This window comes from Molossus molossus, unplaced genomic scaffold (assembly GCF_014108415.1).
Source record: "Molossus molossus isolate mMolMol1 unplaced genomic scaffold, mMolMol1.p scaffold_m16_p_2, whole genome shotgun sequence".
NCBI classification, from domain to species: domain Eukaryota; kingdom Metazoa; phylum Chordata; class Mammalia; order Chiroptera; family Molossidae; genus Molossus; species Molossus molossus.
In genome coordinates, this window is record NW_023425355.1 from 139,948,130 (window position 1) to 139,954,129 (window position 6,000).

Below are 6,000 nucleotides of genomic sequence, written 5' to 3' on the forward strand. Positions count from 1 at the left end.
GCTAACTCTACAACCTTATACACATTACTAACTCTCTGAGCTCCAGCTTCCTCTTCAGTAAAATAGAAGATAGTATCGCCTTCCTTGTCTGTCATCCCTGGTTGTAGCAATGACCCAAAGACCTAGGTGGCAGAACTATATAAATTTCAAGGACTGCTATAAATGTATGTTGTTGTTATTCTGGAAAAAATGCTTTCATTATCACAATCACATGAGGTTATTTATGTAATAGCCTCCTTAATAATTTCCTTAGTTATAAGGAGAGGGTTATAATTTATATTCAACATTTCACATTAATTTAGGAAAATAGAAAAAAGAGATGCATTTTTTGATGATGATGAATTGTATATGCAAAATATATGTGGATAAAAAACCAAGATCATATTATTTTTCAGATAGGAAATTATTATATGAGCTTCTGGAAGGAAAACCTAATTCAACTTTTAAGTTACTAATATTAATAATAAAAAAAGGATGTATAATTGTCATGCCAAATGACTTGGGCAGATTGCTAAAAATGAATAGGGGGATAATTCAATTGACACAGAGGAAAGGTCTTCTTGTCAGAGAAAAAAAAAATTAAGGGAGCCGGAGATAATTTAATGTAACCATAAGACCAATTCCCTGGAAAATACTGAGTTGTGTTTGCTTTTTGACCAGGACATCAAGAAATATAATCAGCTAAAGATAATGAAACAATTGAGTAATCATTCATTCTTCTCTTTTCAAGGACAACTATTTTTATTATGGCTTGCAATTCCTTGAAGATAGGGACAAATTATATTGCAAAAAGAAATCAGTTTTTAAGTAAATAAACTAGAAAAATCAAGTTGTACAGGTTCCCATCACATAATTAGAAAATAAGCTCTTTTATTTATTGATAGGGTATCATAAAGATAGAATAAATACAATTCTCAATGTCATGTATACAAAGTCACATTGATACAGATAAGAATAAAAATGAAATATGAATAATGGATGATGAATCATTTTCTTTGGTCTCCAGAATCCACTTAAAAATTAAAATGAAAGAATGCCATAATTAATCTTTTGTTACATAAGGACATTGAAAACAATCTTACTGTGGCCACTAGACCCCTTGATTCTGTTATGTTGAATAGACTAATTATCCTCAGGGGTATATCCTTTCACCATGGAGTTTCAACTCCTTGCACCAGGATTGCACACCCTTTCTAATTTCCAGTTTTTGGCATTCTCTTCCTAACATCTTCTCATCAAGAGTTTGTAGGGTCCTTTGGCACTTGATTTTTCCTGTCTCTCCAGATTCCCGCTCCATCCTTCATCCTGCTCTGTGGTTCTGGAGGCTAACATCAATGCACTGTGCAAATCAGGCTTTATTGACATCTGGCATCAAGATGACTTCAGCCAATAGGAGGCACCAGCAGGAGATCAGAGCTGGGAAGGAAAGAGGAGTTGGAGTATTTATTCCATCAGCTCCCTCCCAGCAAAGTGGAAATTTGGTGGAGGCTTTGTTGTTCTGCTGAAAGCCAAATTCAAAGAGCTTGAAAATAGATTGGTGGTTTCCAGTGACCTGGGGGAGAGGGAAATGGGGAGTGAGTGTTAATGGATATGGGGTTTTGGTGGGTGATAAAAATGTTCTTGAATTAGTGTGATGGTTGCCAAACTTTGCAAATACACTAAGACTGTTTATTTGTGCATATTAAATGGGTGAATTTTATGATATGTGAATAATATTTCATTTAAAAATAGATAGAAAATATATAATAAAATATTATTCAACCATTAAAGGAATGAAATCTTACCATTTGCAACAACATAGATGGATTTTAAGGGCATTATGCTAAGTTAAATAAATCAGACAGAGGACAAATACTATTATATTTCACTTATATGTGGAATTACAGAAAAAAAAAAAAACAAGCTTGTAGATACAGAGAACAGATTGGTGGTTGCCAGAAGGAAGGGGTAGGGTGTGAGTAAAATGGGTAAAGGGAGTAAAAATGTACCAACTTCCAGATATAAAATAAATCCTGGGGATATAATGGATAGCATGGCAACTATAGTCAATAATAATATAGTTATATATTTGAAAGTTGCTAAGAAAGTAAATCTTAAATGTTCTCATCACAAGGAAAAAATTGTAACTATGTGTAGTGATAAATGTTAACTAGATTTGTTGTGGTGATCATTTTGCAATATATAAAGTATGAAATCATTATGTTGTACACCTGAAACCAATATGTCAGTTATACCTCAATTAAAAAAAAATGGGTAAAAAGTCTCAAACCCAACTTTTGTAGCACAAACCAAATAAATAAGATAAATAAGAGAAACACTAAAAAGTGAACTCATAACAAAGCTACAAGCCAAGAAAAATGTGTCATTTATATCAATTAAAGTAAATAGATGAGGAAGGAAGGAAGGGGGGAGTGAGGAAGGAAGAAAGGAGAGAGGGAAAAAGGAAGGAGAGAGGAAGGGAGAGAAGAAAGAAAAGAAGGAATAGAAGGAAGAAAGGAAGGAAGGAAGGAAGGGAGGGAGGGAGGGAGGGAGGGAGGAAGGAGAGAAAAGGGAAAGGGAAAGGAAATAGAAAAGGGAAAGGAAAAGAAAGGGAGGGCCAAAGTCTGAGGATGTGGCTCTCCCTTACAGCTACCAGATTTTTCCAGTTTTCAGTAATAGCTCCACTCCTATTCCTTCAAGCCTACGAAGATAACAGCTTCCTGCTGTTTTTGGCTCCTGGGTGTTTCATCATCCCTAGTTGGCTTCCTTTAATCCTGACCACAGACCTTTGTGAAGAATCCTTTCAGTAAACCCTCTTCAATTAACTCATTTGAGTACATCCTCTGTTCCCAGCTGGGACCTTTTTCCATATGTGCCACCACTGCCCATGAGGTCATGTCTAAACTCTTCTCTCTAACCTTTAATTCCCTTTTCTAGTCTTTATTTTTATTGTTAACACTATTAGAGATGTCCCCATCACTCATTTTGCCCACCTCCACCCAGCCCCCAGCCCCCTTCCTTCTGGCCATCACTGCACTGTTGTATGTGTCTATGTGTCATGTATATTTTGTTCTAATGAACAAAATAAACTGATAAACAAAATAGAAACAGAGACATGGATACATGGAACAAACTGACAGCTGTCAGAGGGGAGAGAGAAGAGGGGGACTGGTTGAAAAAAGGTGAAGGGATGCCCGGCCGGTGTGACTCAGTGGATTGAGCATCATCCCATGGACCGAAAGGTCCTGGTCCAATTCCTGGTGAGGGAACTTTTCGGGTTTTCGGCTCAACCACCAGTAAGGGGTGTGCAGGAGGCAGCTGATCTATGTTTCTTTCTTACATTGATGTTTCTATCTCTTTCTCTCCCTTCCTCTCTCTCTAAAATATCAATAAAAACATATTAAATAAAGAAGATGAAGGGATTGGCCAAAGAACATAAATACATAACCCATTTTTTATTCTTCCTCACCTCCCTGTTTTGCAAGCTGTGATTCAGTATACTTTCTCCCATATCATTTTAATATTCTAAATATTTTGACTTTACACTTTGTTTTAATTTTACATTTGATTATTTAATTAAATGTAAGACATATTTTACCTAAATATGGCACAGAACTCCATTCTTCATACTTCTCATAGCTTTTAGTCCAGGAAGAAGCACTAGTTAGGAGCTGAGTTTGACATTTTAATTCATTACTGCTTGCTTTGTTTCTCCTCCTTTATAATCTTTCCTATTTTCTTTTAATCTTAACCCATGCCTTCATCCCTATCTTTTCCTGGACCCAATTCATATAACCCTATCATTCCCAAGCCCCCCTTATAAAGCCACTAAATTAGATTATTGATTACAAATCAAAGGATTTTGAGTTTGTGCATCTGAAAGTCCTTCGGTCTCTCAATATAACAAAGTATGAATTTTTCACCCTTCAGGGCAAAATACAGAGCTCATCCAATTTTTTTTCTTTTATCTGATCAAAGAAAGGAGGTCAATTTACTTGGAAAGTGCAATTTTGTTTACTTAAACTAAACACTATTGTTAGTTCTTTTAGTGATTAAAAAAATTTAAGTGAAGGAAGCTCAAGGGTCATGTATTCTGCTGTCATGAGGCTATTGGACCAGGGAGGATAAATAAAGATGGGACTGAAATAGATTTTTAGAACCAGATGCCATTTGGGCTTTATACTTCAATTTATTACAGTCTCCTTTTGCACTCTCAAGGGCCAGTTTGGGTTCCTCAAGACATAGCCAGAGCACATTCCATAGATGATGCTAGAGAGAGGGAGGACTTCTTTGCCCACAGAATAGTCCAATTTTATTTTCCTGGTAATAAACTTAAAGTACCACTATATATCCCTATCCCTCTTTAGAGAGGAGAGAGACAAGTAAGGGGTATTTCAGTCCCATGGAATCTTGGGAGGATTGGCCCAGATCAAGCATTCTGTGGCCTCCCCAATTGTTGTGGGCATGGTATTTGTTTCTGATGTCATCTCTGAAGCATGCTGTTGTAGAATGAGCATTAAACTCTGAAGTTGTACAGGTTCATGTTTGAATCCTGGTCCTGTCGTTTATTAGAACCAGAGCATACTGGACTGAAACAGTCATGGAACCAGGTTTATAGAGGGATTGTAGCTTTGGTGACCTTGAATTGTTTATTCATACAACAGATATTTTATTGAGTGCCTACTATGTTCCAGGCCCTATTCTGTGCATGAGGGATATTAAAAATGGAAGTCATATGAAGTCCATAATCTCATAGAATTTAGCATGACTTGTCAGGCTAGCCTTTTCTCCAATCATCACTTGACCCTTAAAGGGCTAGATGGCACATTGCCCCTACTATGTCCATAGGCAATCAAGCAAAATACACTAATTAAATGTCTCCATAATGACTGTGTGCTTCAGGAATGGCCTGGTGCCAATGCCGTGAGAATACTGTGCTCCACATGTCGCTCCCATCCTGAAACTAATGGATAAAGTGACCACAGCTTATGCCTATAATTGACTGTTTTCTTTAGATATAATCAAGCACTCCTCCCCTGAAATTGTTAATGCTTTCTTTCATTCTACTAGAGCCACTATACCTTAACGTGAAAAATTAAAATTTCCCCCCTGACTTCTAATTATCCCCTGACTGCTTTGGGAAATGGCCTGGGCAACACAAATCAGAAATGCCAGTTGGCTTTGGAATGCATCCTGCATGCTTTTGAAACAGATTTTCTGAGTTATCTTTTGAACAAATGTTAACATTAGTTTGTGTTTCCTTAACTGATACCAACAGATGAGCAGAACAGGGAAAGAGGCCCTTCACGAATGTGATCGTGTGATGGAAGAACTTTCAAAGATTAACAATACCATGAAGGTAATTGGCCAGCAGAAAAGGAAGGGGTCATGGAATATTTGTTTTTCTTTTTTTAGTTGAATGTATTGGGGTAACATTGGTTAATACATTATATAAATTTCAGGTGTACAAGTTTATAATACAACATCTGTATACTCTCTTTTGTGCTCACCACACAAATTCTATTCTCTTCTGTCACCATGTATTTGATCCCTTTTATCTCTTTGTTCTCCCCCCACCCTCTTCCCCTATGGTAATCACTTGGAAAATTTCTTAAGAATGTCTTTACAGGTAATATATGCTGATCTATACCCCAGAGGTTTCCTCAGCTGAGGTCCCATTTATATCAGTGTTTGTCTAAATATGCTTGGGAAATAACCAGTTTTTTGTTTTTGTTTTTTAGAAAATTTCCAGTCTAAAAGTTTCTAAGTGTGGCCCTGGCCAGTTTGGCTCAGCGGTTAGAGCGCCCGCCTGCGGTCCAGAGAGACCCGGGTTCGGTTCCCGCTAAGGGCACGTACTTCAGTTGCAGTTTGTCCCCGGCCCTGGTTGGTCGTGCGGGTGGCAGCCACTCGATGTGTCCCTTTCACATCGATGTTTCTCTCTCTCTCTCTCTTCCTCCTGCTCTATCTGAACAACAACAACAAAAAGTTTCTAAGTGTGAACTCTCAATTTCTGTATTATTT

At 37.3% G+C, this 6,000-nt stretch overlaps 1 long non-coding RNA gene across 2 annotated transcripts in view; it reads left to right on the forward strand.

Annotated features, from left to right (window-relative positions):
- LOC118635882 overlaps window positions 1-5,338 on the forward strand; it is a 115,790-nt gene extending 110,452 nt beyond the window's left edge. For both annotated transcript variants that reach the window (XR_004960577.1, XR_004960576.1), the window contains exon 5: window positions 5,258-5,338. This is a non-coding gene — a long non-coding RNA (uncharacterized LOC118635882). The remainder of the gene's footprint in view (window positions 1-5,257) is intronic.
- Window positions 5,339-6,000: the final 662 nt, after the last annotated feature.